Genomic DNA, 18,754 nt, shown 5'->3' on the forward strand with positions numbered 1-18,754 from the left:
ACAGAGCGAGTTAGGGCAGTAATAGTCACGGACGGAGGACTCAGTCACCTCTGTTCTGTGCGTCTAAGGTCCGAAAAGAAAGGAATAAATGCAGAAGCCCACTCATCTCTAGACTCTTTAAAAAGTTTTCTAGATTTCTAGAAATAATTTTTATTTATTATACTTTTATTGAAGTATAGTTGGTTTACACAAAGTGATTCAATTATACATACATATGTATCTTTTCTCAGAGTCTTTTCACTTACAGATTATTACAAAATATTGAGTGTAGTTCCCTATGCTATACCCTAGGTTCTTGCGGATTATGTTTTTAAATATAGTTGGGTGTATATGTTAATCCCAAACTCCTAATTTATCCTTCCCCCTTCACCTTTCTCATTTGGTGACTGTATTTTTAAATCGCTTCCCCTGCCCGCCCCCCACTAGGGAGAATTATTTCGGGTTCTCCTCCCTGTAGGCAGTGTGTTCTTGGGTGGCCTTGGAACAGGCCCGCCAGTTCTGTTTGATGCTACATCTCATTTGTACACATGCCAAGACGCATAAACATGTAATCAGAAGCCTTTCAAACTGTTTTCACGCTTCCCCAATGGTACTATTTCACCCAATAACTTCATTTCCACATTTTTGACTCTTGCAATGACACATTTAGCACTGTGAATATCCAACGCCAGGCTGAAAAAGATGTTTGCCTCCTGTGATGAGTTACTGAATATCAGAAGGGCTTCCAAACTCCTTTCTGCCTTTCCAAAAGGAATCCAAGTGTATTTACCCAGCACTGATTTAAACACAAAGTCCTCCTGTTTAAATATTATTGATGTCTCAGTTTCCAGATGATAAATAATTACGTGTGCCAACTTCTGGTTTTTAAAGCGTCTTTCACAGGTACTGTCTCATTTCAGGGTCACAAACCCTGAGGAGGAGACGTGATAGGTAGGTGGGTGTCATCACAGACACACCGTCTGGGGGAAGAGATTGGGAATAAACATTTGCATCTGCCACTGGTCACCCACAGAGGCTTCCCTGGTGGCTCAGTGATAAAGAATCTGCCTGCAATGTGAGAGATGCAGGTTCCATCCCTGGGTCAGGAAGATCCCCTGGAGAAGGAAATGACAACTCACTCCAGTATTCTTGCCTAGAGAATCCCATGGTCAGAGGAGCATGACTGTCTACAGTCCATGGGGCCTCAAAGAGTCTGACACAACTGAGCAAGCAAGCAAGCTTCCCCAGTTGCATATTGGCCGCCTCTGACCTTGGGGTCTCATCTTCTTCTTCCGGGTTACCCACCTCTTTAAGCATCAGATCCCACCCAGAAAGTCACTATTTTGCATTCTTCGGTACTCACTCTAGATTTCCACACTTCCTTCCAGTTCCTTCTGCTAGCAAGTAAGTCATTTTTCTGCCCCTTGTCTGATCCTAAGGCTGTTTACTTTCTTCCCTATAAATGCACCTGGATCTTCCTCACCTCTGCCCACACCCACCTGCCAGGTCACCTGCCGGGGGTGCTCTTCTGACTTCTGGCTCCTTGAACTCTGCCTCCCAAAATGTAGTTCAAATCCTACCTCCTCCTAGAGTCCTTCCACAGGAATTGCTAAAGCAATTAATGTCAAAGTAATTCATCTGGCAGTGAGTCTAAAAAAGAATCTTGTGATATATTGTTATTTTACTCATCATGGATTTATATCTTGTTTCTTAGACTCAATTATAATCTTTTTATCAGCAGGAAAGTTCTTAAATATTCTTTGTATTTTTATAATGACTGTGTGTGTGCTTAGTCACTCAGTCATGTCTGACTCTCTGCTGCCCCATGGACTGTAGCCTGCCAGGTTCCTCTGTCCACGGGATTTCCCAGGCAAGAATACTGGAATGTATAACAAATCACAGAAAAGGTGTTCCATAGGTCTCTGTTGGTTTCATTTGACCTGGAAATAAAATTTTCTCACTAGAAATACCATTTCCTAATAGAATGTTATCATGGTTTTATTAAAAAAAAAAACTCTTCTAAAACTGTCTAATGACAGATGCTGATGCTGATGCTAAGTCGCTTCAGTCGTGTCCGACTCTGCGACCCCACAGACAGCAGCCCATTAGGCTCCTCTGTCCCTGGGATTCTCCAGGCAAGAATATTGGAGTGGGTTGCCATTTCCTTCTCCAATGCATGAAAGTAAAAAGTGAAAGTGAAGTCGCTCAGTCGTGTCCAACTCTTAGCAACCCCATGGACTGCAGCCTACCAGGCTCCTCCGTCCATGGGATTTTCCAGGCAAGAGTACTGGAGTGGGGTGCCATTGCCTTTTCCGCTAATGACAGATAACTCGACACAATTATCTAGAAGAGGAAAAAAAGCATTTCTTTTGAAAAACACTCCAGTTTTAAAATGTTCAGTAAAAGGAAATCTTTGTACGCAAAATGCCACAATTAGAAATGGAACCATAGAGAATCTTATATGTGGTTGTTGTGGGGTGAAAGCTTTCAGCAGACGGTCAGAGTGAACGGAGAAGGCAAAATGAAGGCATATGGGGGTCATATGGTACCTTCATCTTACACGGAGGCTACTCTAGAGGATGGAGCCTAGCCTGAGAGCTGGCGGGGGTCTGGCGAGATCCCTTGCACCGTCAGGACCCTCCAGGAGTCCCTGGGATGCTGGACGGGAGGGGACCGTACCAGGAGGCCTGCCCAACACAGGCCTGGAAGCGGGGCCGGGGCTCCTGCTCCTGTCGGTTCAGCCCGGAGGGGTGGCAACCCGAGCCTGAATGCCCGGATTAGAGTCCACGCCACGTGGATGGGACTCGCTGGAGAGACTTAAGGAAAAGGGCAGCTTACTGGGTTTTATACTATCTTTTAAAATAATCACCTTTGCTGTTGTGGAGAGAACGGTCTGGTCAGGAGTGAGCAGAAAATTTAGAGATGAGTTAGGAGACAGTTGTGAGAGTCTAAACAAGAAACGATGGCAGCTTGGGTTGGATTTAACAGGCCTCTGTGGAGGAAAGATTTGATGCAAGACGTGGATTCAAGATATGAGATGGATGGAAGAGATGTAGGGATTGGAGATGTGTTTTACCCCAGATCATTTCTAAGTTTGGGGCTTAAGTAGTCAGGTGGATGATATGCTAGCTAACTGAACTATGAGTAATATATATTCTAGGGCAAAATATATCCCAGGAAGTGTCCTCACAGACCAAGTGGGAGTCTTCCCTTTTTATAAAAACACAGCTGAAGTACAGGTAATGAAGTGCTTTACTCCGAGCATCACAAAGACAGAACGAAAACTTAAAACATCTATAATGCCACAATCTGTACTTTTTACCCTCTCATGGGGCTTCCCTGGTGGCTCAGTGGTAAAGAATCCACCTGCAATGCTGGAAACCCGGGTTCCATCCCTGGGTCAGGAAGATCCCCTGGAGGAGGAAAGGGCAACCCACTCCAGTATTCTTGCCTGGAGAATCCCATGGACAGAGGAGCCCAGCGGGCTACAGTCCAGGACTCAAAGAGTGGGACACAAATGAGCGACACACACCCACACGGAAAGGTAACTAATGCTCAGAAATAGGGAGTTTCCTCAAAGTAAATGCTTTGCTATGCTATGCTAAGTCACTTCAGTCGTGTCCGACTCTGTGTGACCCCATGGACGGCAGCCCACCAGGCTCCCCTGTCCCTGGGATTCTCCAGGCAAGAACACTGGAGTGGGTTGCCATTTCCTTCTCCAATGCAGCAAAGTGAAAAGTGAAAGTGAAGTCGCTCAGTCGTGTCCGACTCTTAGCGACCCCATGGACTGTAGCCCACCAGGCTCCTCCGTCCATGGGATTTTCCAGGCAAGAGTACTGGAGTGGGGTGCCATTGCCTCCTCAAAGTAAAGGAAAATCCCAAACCCAGGATGACGACCCTTAGCCCGCCCTCGCGGTGGAAGCTCCTTCCTCCTCCAGACACAGGTGTGGTGACGTCACTGGGGGCGGGGTCTCTGGGGAAGCTCTCCTGACCCCCACCCGCCCGGCTCCTGCGCTCTAGGCTGAGGGGCGCCTCCAGCAGGAGCGCTGACATTCCCCTGGCACTGCCCGCCCGCAGACCCCATGCCCGTCCCTGGAGGAGTCCAGTCAGTGGATTCCCAGACCAACTCCTAACCCTGAAGGAAGCAGGGAAGGAGAGAGGAAAGAAGAAACATTTTCTGTTTAAAAACCTGTTTGATTAGAAGAGGCCTTTCCCCTGGTAAGTGAATTCACATGATAAAGCCCAATCTTGTCAGTTGTACATCTGACTCTGCGCTATTTCATTACACTTTTAGTTTGGGAGGACAGTTTCTTTTGATCATCTCAAATTGTTTCAACTACACAAAAGAGGAAAAGAAAAGTTTGAGGAGGGGTCCAGGAACCCCGTGTCTAGGGCAGCGGTGAGACTCCAACTGAGACAGCAAGGACCTAGCTTTGCGAGGAGTGTGAATTCCAGGGCGGCCCCTAGGGACACTCACGTCTGCCACCTCGCCTGCCTCCTCTCACTCCTTCCTGCTGTCATGAAGCTTAAACCCTGGTCTACAAAGAAGAGTTTTCTCTACAGAAAATGAATACTGAGTTTTAGTAAAGCATTTGGATTCAGCTTCCAAACAGTGAAAAGATGAAGGGAAAAATAAAAAAGGAGGTAGGAGGAAAGAGAGGAGTCTTCTTTGCATTCAGGACATCTGGGAATTTTGCAACTGACACAGACTCAGCCTTCAGGACATGAAGGGTCAGTGACTACCTGCCTTTCTCCTTTCTCCACACTCTCCCCTCCTCAGGCTGGGTGCCATAACTCTTGACTAACAGAAGGTCCACGGGAGCTGCAACGGGAGATGCTTTGCGGGCTTGGAGGGTACGCTGTTGACATGGCAACTACCGGGAGTCAGAACAAGTCTCAACAGGCTCCGGGTCAGAGAGCGGAAGGCAACCTCGCCCGGCTTCCTCAGCCCTTCATCAGCTTCTGTGACTTCCCTCCAGGTGACCAGCTGCAGGTCCTGCCCCCCATGCCTGGCCAGGCTCCAGCGCTGACTCCTGCTCTGTTAACGGTCACTGGCTATTTACGGATCCCCTCACATTAAGAAGGCCCCTCGGGGAGCAGGTAAAGCTATGGTCTTGGAAGCAGGATGCCAGAGCCTGGGTCCTGACTCACGGCTGTGAGTTTGAACCTGCATTAGTGATCTAATGCCCCCGTGCGCATCTCACTTCATCCACAAAGGGGAGGGGACATCAGTCACCTGATGACATCAGGGCCCCCTTCCTAAGGCTGTGAGCACTGAGGGCTGCTTATGAGACACTTAGAACACCGCTCGAACCACAGCATGTCAGAGTCAGAACAAACTGAATGTGATCTAAGAATAGAACCTATTGCCTTATGATCCTAGGGTTGTGTAAAAACAAAATGCATACGGTTTCTACCATGTCATCAGGACCAGCTACAGAACAAGTGACTTGGGCCCACTGCTCGCCGGGGCCCAGGCACTGGAGTGAGCACTTTGCCTGTGTGTTTTTAATTCTCACTTGTTTCCTGTCGTTCTAGTTCATTTGCAAGAGGAGATGTTCCTGCTGCTCCCACACACACACTTACTGAACTGGGGATCCCAGAACAAACATGGTCCTCATTACAGGGACCACAGACACCCACCTCCACATGGTTTAGCCAAAGTGAGTTTACATTTGTAATCAACAAACACTGTGAGCTGATTATAAGAAATACAAGAGGTTGGAAGTTCAGCATAACCAAGTTCTGAGCATATTTAAACAAAGAAATCGATAGTGTTGCTGTGAATGCTCTTGAGGCTTATCTAAAGGTTAATTCTTTTTTTTTTTTTTTCTGCACTGTGTGGCCTGTGGGATCTTAGTTCACCAGTCAAGGATTGAACCCATGCACCCTGAAGTGGAAGCATGGACTGCTAACCACTGGGCTTCTGGAAAGTGAAGTCGCTCAGTCGTGTCCAACTCTTTGTGACCCCATGGACTGTAGCCTACCAGGCTCCTCTGTCCATGGGATTTTCCAGGCAATAGTACTGGAATGGATTGCCATTTCCTTCTCCAGCAGATCTTCCCGACCCAGGGATGGAACCCAGGTCTCCCGCATTGTAAACAGACACTTTACCATCTGAGCTACCAGGGAAGCCCTTAATTCGCTTTTAATAGACTTTGAAATTTCAGTGGTTTTAGAAGGTCTGAGGAAGAGGATGTGAGGGAAGGACATGGGAAGTTGATGGACTTCATTGCCCGTGAGAATCAGTGGTGTTATTATAACCCTCTACCGACGTCTATAGGCTTCCCTGGTGGCTCAGATGGTAAAGCGTCTGCCTGCAGTGCGGGAGACCTGGGTTCAATCCCTGGGTTGAGAAGATCCCCTGGAGAAGGAAATGGCAACCCACTCCAGAACTCTTGCCTGGAAAATTCCATGGACTGAGGAGCCTGGTGGGCTACAGTCCATGGGGTCACAAAGAGTCGGACACGACTGAGCCACTTGACTTCACTTCTTCCACATCTACAGTTCTCAACTTTTCGTGAGTTTAAGAAACAGAAGACCCAGATTGACTTTCCCTTAGCCTGGGAAACGTAAGGGATATTTTTAAAATAATCATAGACTAGAAACAGATTAGCTGGTTCCGGGGAAAAGCTCAGGTGAGAACTGCTGGTCTCATATTATGCTCACAGTGGGCTGGTCTTAGCCTTCATCCCACTCAGGCAAGTTCCCTCTGCTCCTGTTTTATTTCAGACTTTTTATTAGAAATGGATGCTGAATTATAATCTATGCTTTCAGCCACCTATAGATATAATTACAATCTTCCCCCCTTTAATTTGGCAGTCACTAAGCATTATTATGTTTTCTTATATATAAAAAAAGTACTCTTGCCTTCCAGTCAAATCTGCCATCCAGTGGGTCCAAAATTTCTGTGATCACCTCTCCTTTTGTCTGGGACATGCTTCCTCCATCATGAAATCAGACAAGTCAAGTGTGAACCCCAGTTCCAATGGGACAACAGTAGTGTTACTCATGATGAGATGCAATGTCGTGTATACGGAGTGTGGGCAGTGCCTGGCACACAGCCGGACCACAGTAAAGGGTGGTACCGTCAGCATCTCTGTCGGGGGTGTGCTTCTCCAGGAAACCCTGGTCCCCGCATCAGGACCACCTCCCTCTTCCCGGTGCTTCCTCTGAGGTCCCCATCTGCCCCCACACCCACCCCTGACCTCGGCACAGCAGGAGGCTGGGGCTGCCCTGGGGCTCAGCACAAACCCTGCTGGTGCAGACAGGCTCCTGTCCAGCCCTGGAGAGCAGGCCCAGCAGGTAGGTGAGAGCCACCAGCCCTGGGCTGAAGAATGGCATGCCGGTCACCAGGCAGAGGAATTTGCTGGAAATGGAACCTAAGATTGAATATGCCCTGGAGTGGACAAGGCTGGGAAGAGACTGCAGTTCCTCAAACTGAGAAAAGCAGCCTTTTTGTGTGGAGAGGGCTCTGTACGCAACGTGCCCACAGGAAACTGGGGCGTGTCATTTCTGAAAATATCAAGTCTTAAGTTCTTACATTTTACCGCAGTTGTTAAGAAGCATATTATTTTCTCCTGACAAGTTCAAAGGACTTTTACAGGCCGTTCAGGAGGGAATTATTCAGCATACTTGTTCACTTTGCTCTCTTCACTCAAAGTCATGCCCATTAGATTCTGAAAAAAAATAATAATAATAGCAGCATCATTTTGGTTCCAACACTTTCACCGTCACCTGTTTGCTGTATTTGTCATTTGCCACAAACTTTCATTAGCACTGCGGGTCAAACCCACAGGCAGCAAATGCATTTTGAGAAGTGCAGTTAGATGTGCAAGGTTTTAGCTATTTATAATTCCTGTGACTTACAGTCTAATGTAAGAGATTATATCTGTATTTTTCCATATTAGCCATAATGAGACTTTCATAGAGTAAATAGATATTGTACTTATTTTTGACAATCACATCACAGATATATAACCAATGGAGAACTGGCTCTCTGTAAGACCTTGATTTCCAATTTGTTCAAAACAACAGAAATTTTGTACAAATTTTTTCATGCACTTTCTGCATTAAAGTTCACTAAAGAACACAGTGTATGCATATTCATAAAGGCCAGATGTTACTGGGTGAAACAGATTCCCCAAGCAATTATGTTTTTGGCAGGCGTGAGTCGACTGTCCTCAGATGCTCAGAGCTTCCCAAAGAACTTGAATGTGTTGGTCAGATCTCATGTACCAACAATGAAGCAATCACTAATTCTTTGGGCATTTGAGAACTAAAAGCTCAGACACAACTCAGGGGGCTTTGAGACTCTAGTCTATTTTCTTTCCTGCATGCTAAGGTCGTTTCTCAGTGACAGGGGGGAGAGAAATTCTCCATCACGTGGGGACCTGGCTGAGGCTCCCTTTTTGACAGTTTCCATCTCCTCCATGTTCTGTGTTCCCCGAAATCCTGGCTCTAGATCAGGAGGGTCAGCTGGGAGACAAGCTGGGGAGGAGGTGGGAGGAATCCTCTCTCTGCTTCACTTGACGTCAGAGTTCTGCCTCGAGAGTCCGTCCTCGGAATTCACTACACAGTAGTCAGTGGGGCCATTTCTGTTTTGATTCTTAAACCTGCCTTCTTGCTCCACGTGTCTGAGGAGCTTCAGGGCTCTGAGAATGGTCCATCCCAAGATGACAATTTCTTTCATGTTTTTATGCACGTAAAATGTCAGCTACTTCAGATAAAATGTGATCATACTTACCCCATGCATTTAGGTAATCAAACTATGATCTTAACATGAAAAGTTACCTACTTTACTATACATAATTAGAATTTTTGTGTATGCTCATTTCCACGGAAAAAATAAACAGGTTCTCAAAAAATGGGTGACTATTTTAAGTGTTTCAGAAACAAAAGCACTAAGACTAAGATGGGAAAGGAGCAACAGTCTCTTTGAAAGAGGCGGCCGCGGCTGCTCTTTGGTGGCAAGCTCTGAGAGATGCTTCTAGCACGGCCCTCAGGGGGGAGTGACAGATGGGGGTGAGCCTCCACCGAGGCCCAGAGTTTCCCGGGCAGGGCGCCTTCCTGAAGGTTCTTGGTTCACTTTCATAACCTTCCAGAAAATGCCCCTCCCTGGTCAAACCTCCTCCCTTGACCCGCTCTCTCATTCCTGGGAAAATTATCCAGAGGCCGGGTATAGCCTCCTCCAGTGGAATTCAATCCAGCGGTGATCTTCAGCAGCACCTGATGCGTGAAGACAGTGGAAGGTGCAGGAGAGCCTCGGGGGTCCTGGAGCTGATGTCTCCCCGGGAGGAAGGAGCAGACTCCCTGAGTAAACTGCTCAGGACTCACACACACAACCCCCACCCCTCAGCCTGGGGGCCTCCTGCCGACTCCAGGCTCCACCCTCCCTCCTGCGCAGCTCTGCCTGCTCATCCCGGTTTCTGCAGAGTCCTGCCCCTTCCTATTCTCCCAGTGACTTCCTCTAAACGTGTGTTCTGACAGCTCCTGATGCTCTACATGTCAAGACCGGAGAGAAGTCAGGGCAGAAGGTACTAGAACGAGCACCCTCCAAAGTGCAGTCAGCCCCCAGCCCTCGGATGGTTGTACCTCTGCCCTGTGAAAATCCAGACACAGTGATTCTCACCAATTTCTTGCTCTGGGGACCTGTTATCACTCACGTCGAGCAGAACTTCAGGCCTGGGCGATCCATCCGTTATCTTTTGGCGGAGTGCCCTGACTGGGAAAGACGTCCCCGCAAAGCTTGGGGGTCCTTGCTAACGCCTGCTCCCCAGGCTCAGTGCCCCAGGCTCCCTGGTGGCCATGAGGCCCCCTCGCCACCCTCCCAGCTTGTCGTCACCTGCTCTCTGGGCCCTGTACCAGCTGGTGCGCTCAAACTCTTCCTTTCAAGATCCAGAGGGGATGAGTCGACAGTGGGTTCTGCACGGAGGCTGGGACGCTCCCTGCCCGGATTCTCCAGGTCGCCCTCGAGCTCCCCACGGCGTCACGCACTGCCCCCTGCTGGTCATAGAGTCGTAGCGTCACGGAGAGCGATGTATTTTACACTCGCTCTGTTTGCAGGAAGCTATTCCGGAAGCATTTTCATGCCGGTCCCTTTTTACTTCTGTAAACCCATCTTGGTATCGCTGGATCAACAGCCATCTTGTGGCACCTGGCTCACCCTACCTGTGGCATTGCTGGAGACCGTGTTTGATGTAAAGGTTATTCCCCTTTACAGGTGGCGCGTTTGTTCCTGGAGGAAGAAGGGTCGTTATCAAGAACCATTGGGCCAGAATGGACTGGCTGTTCTTGTGGAACTGCCTGATGACATAGAGCTACCTCAGATGACACAATTTTCCTCCAAGCTGGTCTCAGAAGTGTCCCCAGATTTGACTGGGCTATGCAGACTGATGTCTCCAGTCTCAAAAGTGTCCCCTGTCTTTATCTTCATTCCTAGGAAATAGAAATGAGAGTCCCTTGGACTGCAAGGAGATCCAACCAGCCCATCCTAAAGGAGATCAGTCCTGGGTGTTCACTGGAAGGACTGATGCTGAAGCTGAAACTCCAATATTTGGCCACCTGATGCGAAGAGCTGACTCACTGGAAAAGACCCTGATGCTGGGAGGAATTGAGGGCAGGAGGAGAAGGGGATGACAGAGAATGAGATGGCTGGATGGCATCACCAACTCGATGGACATGGGTTCGGGTGGACTCCGGGAGTTGGTGATGGACAGGGAGGCCTGGCGTGCTGCGGTTCGTGGGGTCGCAAAGAGTCGGACACGACTGAGCGACTGAACTGAACCGAGGCGAGAGAAGAGTGACAGGAGCCATCCTGAAGACGTGACTGACTGCTTCTGTGACATACAGGAGCCCCTTCACACCCTCATATTCACAAAGGGGCGGATCTCACAGGCAGTGGCATGGTTCGAAGTAATGAATTTTCTGAAAAGAACAGACTTCAGAAATAAGAATGTGATTTACACCCAAAAACCACAGGTTTCACTTTTGCAGTAGACCATCTAAGGGAAGTAAGAACCTGGATGCTTTCCATGACTTCACGGTGGCATCACGGTGGCACACCCTGACAACACGCCACAGACAGAGCGGCGCCTTCTCCTTGGGGCCTTTCCCAAGGAAAAGCACTCCACGTCCCCCGTATCCCATGGACGCCCTCCCCTCACTGTCACCCCAGCCCCGTGGACGCCCTCCCCTCTCTGTCCCCTGATACCCCATGGATGCCCTCCCCTCACTGACCCTGACACCCCGTGGACGCCCTCCCCTCACTGTCCCCTGATACCCAGTGGACGCCCTCCCCTCAGTGTCCCCCGACATCCCGTGGACGCCCTGCCCTCAATGTCACCTGACGCCCTATGGACGCCCTCCCCACACTGTTCCCTCACGCCCTGTGGACGCCCTCCCCTCACTGTCCCCTGACGCCCTGTGGACGCCCTCCCCACACTGTTCCCTCATGCCCTGTGGATGCCCTCCCCTCACTGTCCCTGAGAACAGCCTGCAGCTCTGGCACCAGAGCGGTGGGACAGAGGCTGCACTCCTTCCATCAAGGGGAGAGGACCTCTTCCTTACAGGGCCGACTGTCCTTCCACTTGCAAGTCTGAGCTCGGGGTCCTGGTGCTCACACTGCTCTCCACGCTGTGCCGACGCCCGCGCAGCCCTGCAGTGCGCCTGCTCGTCCATCTGTGCCGTCTGGCTCAGCGGTGGTTTTACTCGTCATTGTCATCCTTGTGCTTGCAGGAAATGATACTTGCTGGACGGGAGATCGTCGGACTTGCCTGTTACAGTCACGTTTAAATGCAAAGAAAAATGAGTAAGATTCTAAAGTTCACAGGGAAAAAACCCAGCGGACATTTTGAAAATGTTCTAAGGCTTTGTAAACTGAGATGCAAATTTGTATGGCTGTGTCAAATACTTCTTACAACCGTCACCATTTGTTAATGATATTTTGCACTTAGTTTTGTGGGGAAAAGCTACACACGGGCTTCCCAGGTGGCACAGTGGTAAAGAATCCACTTGCCAATGCAGGAGACCCAAATTTGATCCCTGTGTCGGGAAGATCCCCTGGAGTAGAAAATGGCAACCCACTCCAGTATTCTTGCCTGGAGAATCCCATGGACAGAGGAGCCTAATGGTTCACAGGGTCACAAAGAGTCAGACATGACTGAGCACACGCGTACACATATATACACTGTGGACACACACAATTTTCTTTTTAATCTCTGAATGCTAATTTCAACACTGTAGCAGGGAGTGATATCTGTGACATAACTAACTCAGCAGGAGGATTAGCAAACAATCAACAGGCTGTTAGCAGACAAGATATACACAAGATGCTTTTAAAGGCCCAGTGCTGCTTCCTAACAAACTCCCAGATGGGAGGCAGCGCTGGGGCTCCTGAGCACCGGCCCGGATCAAGCTCTGGCACTTAGCACGGAGGCGACGGCCCTTCCTCCCAGCTCCCTCTTGGCCCTGCCCCAGACTCCTCTGGGTGCCAGCCAAACCCTTGCATCCTTCCTTAAGACAGAGGACAGACACCCCTCATCCTGAACTGAGCAAACATTTTGATAGGAAGCCCTTAGTTATTCACAGTCTTGGCATTTAACCTTGCACTGACCTAGACATCAGAAAACCATCCTGCCCTTCTCTCCTGCAGAAGTGAGACCTGGACTGGTTGCAGGGAGCAACACAGGCTCAGAAACCTTAGTTTACATTTTTAAAGCTAAGAATTTACAGTTTCACTCTTCATTTCTGCATAACTTTGCATGTTTAGAGCCTCTTTACAGCTTATTCGCAGGTGTAGTTTTTCTGCATTAAAAGTCATTTTAAAAGGTAAGTCACTTACCTTTACCTTTTTAAAGGGAAGCATAGAAAGAAGAACATTCTGATTTTGCCATCAGAAGCTCACTTTTGAAGTTGTGCCGGATTGAAACTTTTCTTTTTAGCCTGCCACAAAAAGGAAGGTTACTGTATTTTCTGCATGTGCATGGGTGTCTAGCTTCAGACAGTAAATCAGCAAAAAAACTTGCAGACAGGGCCATCACGGTTTAACCTACATTATTCAACGCTTGTGGCCTTAACAAACCCTGTTTTTAAAACCAAATTGGCCACACAAAAATGAATCCTTTTTTAATGACAGTGACGGATCTCTCTTATTCCTAGTCCCAGGCTCCCTCTCTCGTTAGTAAAAGATAAACCCTCTTTTGACCAATCGCTCACCTAAGTATTCCTGTCACTGGGGGTCAATGGAAAATCAAGCAAGCCGGCAGCACCAGTCTCCTTCTGAAGCAAAAAAGCAAAGGGTGGTCATTGTCTCTACTCAGCTGGAGCCCTACAAACACTCTTATTTTATTTTGCCCTAAGGGAAGTGCTGGTCAGAGGAGCAGGCCGTCTGGGGCAATTAGAAGTCTTTGGCTGGTGAGGAAACCTGCCAGCTCACTCCTGCCTTGAGCCAGCCTCAAACGCTGTTTCTAGCTCTGTGTCCTCTTGGCACAGGGGCCTTCTCCTTAATCTCATCTTTGTTTGCTGGACGGTGGTTTCCACCCAGTGGCGGTGGACACAGGCCATGAGCTGGACTCTCTCACTGAGCTGGCTCTTCAGAAAGTTCTGGTCTCCGCAGCTGTCCATTGGTACACCACTTCCACCAGGAGAGTTCTGACCAGTGCACCTACTGAAGGCCGGTCTGTTTAACTCCTCCTCCAAGGTGGCTTCAGTCCTGCCCTGGGGCTACTCATCAGTTACAGACCCTTCCTTCTTTTTAAGGTGGTTATCTTTTTAACCTTTTTTTTCCCCCTTAATAAAAGAGGTTGCTAATTTAAACGTCTCTCTTCTGGTTATATTTGGAAACACAAAATAGGTTAACAATCAGGATTGCCTTTGTCCTGGGTAAGAGAGAAGCGCTGTACTTTTACTCCAAGGTGTTGATAATGTAGCCGGATCCCCACTGCTTCCAGCTTCTCTGGGCTCCTTGGCTCAAAGTCTGACTTTAGTGGAGTGTTCTCTTTAGCCCTCTGAAACCTGTAAAGGGAGAACTCTTCCTTTTTAAAATATGTCTTCTTTTAGTTGTTAAAAAAAAGTGTTTAAGATAAAGCGCAAATTCTTTTTTAGTGCCTAGAATTCATAAACACAGAACCTGAGACAGTTCACTTGTTCTAAGAATTAGAAATGCTGCTGCTGCTGCTGCTAAATCGCTTCAGTCACGTCTGACTCTGTGCAACCCCAGAGACGGCAGCCCCCGAGGCTCCCCTGGCCTTGGGATTCTCCAGGCAAGAACACTGGAGTGGGTTGCCATTTCCTTCTCCAATGGAGGAAAGTGAAAAGGGAAAGTGAAGTCGCTCAGTCGTGACCAACTCTTCGCGACCCCATGGACTGCAGCCTCCTAGGCTCCTCCACCCATGGGATTTTCCAGGCAAGAGTACTGGAGTGGGGTGCCATTGCCTTCTCCAAGAATTAGAAATAGTAACTTCAAAAGGAAAAAAGTTGCTTTTTTGGTTTTTGGTATGTTTTGTTTTGTGGTTTTGTTTGGGGGGGGTGGTGCGTTTTGTTTGTTCTTATTTTGGGAAGTGAAAGTGAACGAGTCAGTTGCTCGGCCGTGTCCAACTTTTCACTACTCCATGGACTGTAGCCCACCAGGCTCCTCTGTCCATGGGATTCTCCAGGCAAGAATACTGGAGTGGGGTGCCATTTCCTTCTCCAGGGGATCTTCTCAACCCAGGGATCCAAGTCAGGTCTCCTCCATTGCAGGTACTTTCTTTACTGACCGAGCACCCGAGGTTACATTCAAGGGGGGGTGGGGTTGCAATAAGACTTCTTTGAAAATTGTATTTATTTGTATTTTCCTACACCACTTCTTCTCTTATTTAAAGAACTATATGGTCCATGATTTGGACTCTAAAACTGATCCCAAAGTGTCAGGTAGAGGTTAATGTCACTTCAGCCCTGCACTTGGCCTCAGGAACGCTCCCCTTCCCCACCCCACTCTCACTCTGAACTCAGCAGCCCTGGTCTGGCTGCACTGCGACCCTCACCTCCTACTTAAAGCCCTTTCTGTGAATCGAAAGTAAACTCAACAGAGTTTGAAATGTTTTCAGTGCTGTATGACCACTTGCTGGACTTCCCTGGTGACTCGGACAGTAAAGGATCTGCCTGAAATGCAGACCTGGGTTTGATCTCTGGGTCCCCTCCAGATCCCCTGGAGAAGGAAGTAGCAACCTACTCCAATATTCTTGCCTGGAGAATCCCATGGACGCAGGAACCTGGCAAGCTATAGTGTATGGGGTGGCAAAGAGTCAGACACAACTGAGCAAATAACACAATACACAATGTGTCCGCTTGTTACATCTTCCCATTCAGAAACGTTTTAAACAAAGTGAGTGTGGTTTATATGGGATGTGAGTGCAGTCCCTCAGTCGTGTCCAACTCTTTGTGACCCCATGAACTGCAGCATGCCAGGCTTCCCTGTCCATCACCAACTCCTGGAGTTTATTCACACTCCTGTCCATTGAGTCAGTGATGCCATCCAGCCATCTCATCCTCTGTCGTCCCCTTCTCCTCCTGCCCTCAATCTTTCCCAGCATCAGGGACTTTTCTAAGGAGTCAGTTCTTCATATCAGCTGGCCAAAGTACTGGAGTTTCAGCTTCAGCATGAGTCCTTCCAATGAATATTCAGGACTGACTTCCTTTAGGATGGACTGGTTGGATCTCCTTGCAGTCCAAGGGACTCTCAAGAGTCTTCTCCAACACCACAGTTCAAAAGCATCAGTTCTTCAGTGCTCAGCTTTCTTTATAGTCCAATTCTCACATCCATACATGACTACTGGAAAATCCAAAGCTTTAACTAGATGGACCTTTGCTGGCAAAGTAATGTCTCTGCTTTTTAATATGCTGGCTAGGTTGGTCATAGATTTTCTTCCAAGGAGCAAGCATCTTTTAATTTCATGGTTGCAGTCACCATCTGCAGTGATTCTGGAGCACAAGAAAATAAAGTCTGTCACTGTTTCCACTGTTTCCCCATCTAGTTGCCATTAAGCGATGGGACCAGATGCCATGATCTTAGTTTTCTGAATGTTGAGCTTTAAGCCAACTTTTTCACTCTCCTCTTTCATTTCATCAAACGGCTCTTTAGCTCTTCTTCTCTTTCTGCCATAAGGGTGGTTTCATCTGCATATCTGAGGTTATTGGTATTTCTCCCAGCAATCTTGATTCCAGTTTGTGCTTCATCCAGCCTGGCATGTCACATCATGTAGTGACAATATACAGCCTTGACTTAGTCCTTTCCCAATTTTGAACCAGTCTGTTGTTCCATGTCCAGTTCTAACTGTTGCTTCCTGATCTGTATGCAGAAATCTGCATACAGATTTCTCAGGAGGCAGGTCAGGTGGTCTAGTATTCTGAAGAATTTTCCACAGTTTGTTATGATCCACACAGTCAAAAGCTTTGGCATAGTCAATAAAGCAGAAATAGATGTTTTTCTGGAACTCTCTTGCTTTTTCAATGATCCAGTGGATGTTGGTAATTTGATCTCTGGTTCCTCTGCCTTTTCTAAATCCAGCTTGAACATCTGAAACATCTTGATTCACATACTGTTGAAGCCGCTCTTGGAGAATTTGGGGCATTATTTTGCTAGCATGTGAAATGAGTGCAGTCGTGCAATAGTTTGAACATTCTTTGGCATTGCCCTTCTTGGGTTTAGAATGAAAGCTGGCCTTTTCCAGTCCTGTGGCCTCTGCTGATGGGATGTGAACCATCACACTGAAACTAAGAGCTCACGCAGAAGGGCACTGAGCAGGCCGCCAGCTTCCCACCAGGCCCGCGTGAGGACATGAGCCAAAATAATCGTGAAACTCAGCAGAAGAACATGGAGAAAGAGCAAAAGAACCATAAATGTCAGAGCCCATAACTGAAAGCTCTTAGCAAAATCCTTCCTTGTTTGTTAGGCTACCATTAGCTGGCTGTGAACCTCTATGGATCCTCTGGTTCACAGATTCTTGGCCGATCGTTACCCCAGACTTCTTATTCCTAGGGGTGGAAGGTTGCTCTCCAGGGGCCTGATTATAAAAGTTTAAACAGTAAAGAGAAAAGGATGGGAGTCTTGTGACTGAGAAAGACAGGGCATAAGACTCAGGAAGTGAATCTCCACTGCCCAGGGACCTACCTTTTAGGAGGCTGGGAATCCTAGCCACATGTAGGAAATATGTTTCAGTCTTAACTGTGTATCACCTGAAACCCACAGCACACACCTCATTGTAATGAGAGGACGGGGTGTATTATTCTTGATGGAATCTTGTTGTTATTGCCAATTTACAGAAAATCACAGATTCAAAAAAGTGCTAATTTTAATAGCATTATACAAGTAGGCTTCACTGAAATAGTAAAGCCATTGTAAAATCAAATAATACTTCCAAGGAGAGACCACAGTACACATTCAAAAAGTATTCCCATTTTATTTCTAAAACAACAAACTCTGAATCAACACAAGACTTTCAGTGCACTATTCCATACGGGTAAACTCTTCAACTGACAAATATCTGTGCCTCGAATGATTAGCATAGTCAGTCAAGCAGAAATTTTTATACAACAAAATCAATAGGTGTCACTAAAATTGTTTTTTAGTTGTAAGAAATGATCTAGGATATTCAGACCATTCATAATGCATGTCATAAAAAAATGTTCAATAACATCACACCCACGCTTCCTAATCCATCACCGGGACTGACGGCTTGAGATTCATGCTTTGTGCTGTCAGATGGGTCTCAGCAACAGTCACACTGAATTTGCTTTGTAGCATGACATTATATGCAGCATCACGATGGATTATGTTCACAAAAGGCTTTTTCAAATCATAAAGTTCATAACATGCTTTATTATGAAATTATTTATGAAAATAAGAATACAGTTTAGCATTGAAACATTGTGATATTGACTAGTTCATCAACTTCTAAATCTATAATCTTATTATACCTATGTGTTATGCCAATGATTTGTTCTTTGGAAAAGTAGACTAGAGGGCTCTAATGCATCATTGTTTAAATAGCACAGCATGTATGAAAGTATTTTGTTGGTATAATCAGAACACAGGTATCTTTCTCACTGATATAAAGAATAGTCTGTGGTATTTTTTGGTCAAAATTGAACCTCTGGTGGCAATGATATGGGTGACTGCAGACAATCGCACAAGTGATGTCCTTTAAGGGTGAGAAGGAGGGCAATGCCCATGACCAGGACAAAGCTGGGAGGGAACAGAGCACACTTAGACATCTCTGCTTCCTGTTCAAACAAGGGGCACTCAAGTCTCAGCAAAATGCACATTTATGCAGTTCTTCCAATTAGCACAAGCTAATATCCAACAGCAATGCCAAAGAATGCTCAAATGCACAATTGCACTCACCTCACACGCCAGTGAAGTCATGCTCAAAATTCTCCAAGCCAGGCTTCAGCAATACGTGAACCCTGAACTTCCAGATGTTCAAGCTGGTTGTAGAAAAGGCAGAGGAACCAGAGATCAAATTGCCAACATCCGCTGGATCATGGAAAAAGCAAGAGAGTTCCAGAAAAACATATATTTCTGCTTTATTGACTATGCCAAAGCCTTTGACTGTGTGGATCATAACAAACTGTGGAAAATTCTTCAAATGATGGGATTATCAGACCACCTGACCTGCCTCTTGAGAAACCTTTATGCAGATCAGGAAGCAACAGTTAAAACTGGACATGGAACAACAGACTGGTTCCAAATAGGAAAAGGAGTACGTCAAGGCTGTATATTGTCACCCTCCTTATT

At 47.2% G+C, this 18,754-nt stretch overlaps 1 long non-coding RNA gene across 1 annotated transcript; it reads left to right on the forward strand.

Moving 5' to 3' along the window:
• Nucleotides 1–3,990: 3,990 nt before the first annotated feature.
• On the forward strand, nt 3,991–5,717 carry LOC147345833 (uncharacterized). The gene is made up of 2 exons (XR_015153369.1): nt 3,991–4,197; nt 4,760–5,717. It is a non-coding gene; the product is annotated as an uncharacterized LOC147345833 (long non-coding RNA).
• Nucleotides 5,718–18,754: the final 13,037 nt, after the last annotated feature.

The sequence above is a fragment of the Bos grunniens genome, chromosome 24 (genome assembly GCF_055505025.1).
Source record: "Bos grunniens cultivar Pamir isolate PY7600 chromosome 24, Bosgru_T2T1.0, whole genome shotgun sequence".
Taxonomy (NCBI): domain Eukaryota; kingdom Metazoa; phylum Chordata; class Mammalia; order Artiodactyla; family Bovidae; genus Bos; species Bos grunniens.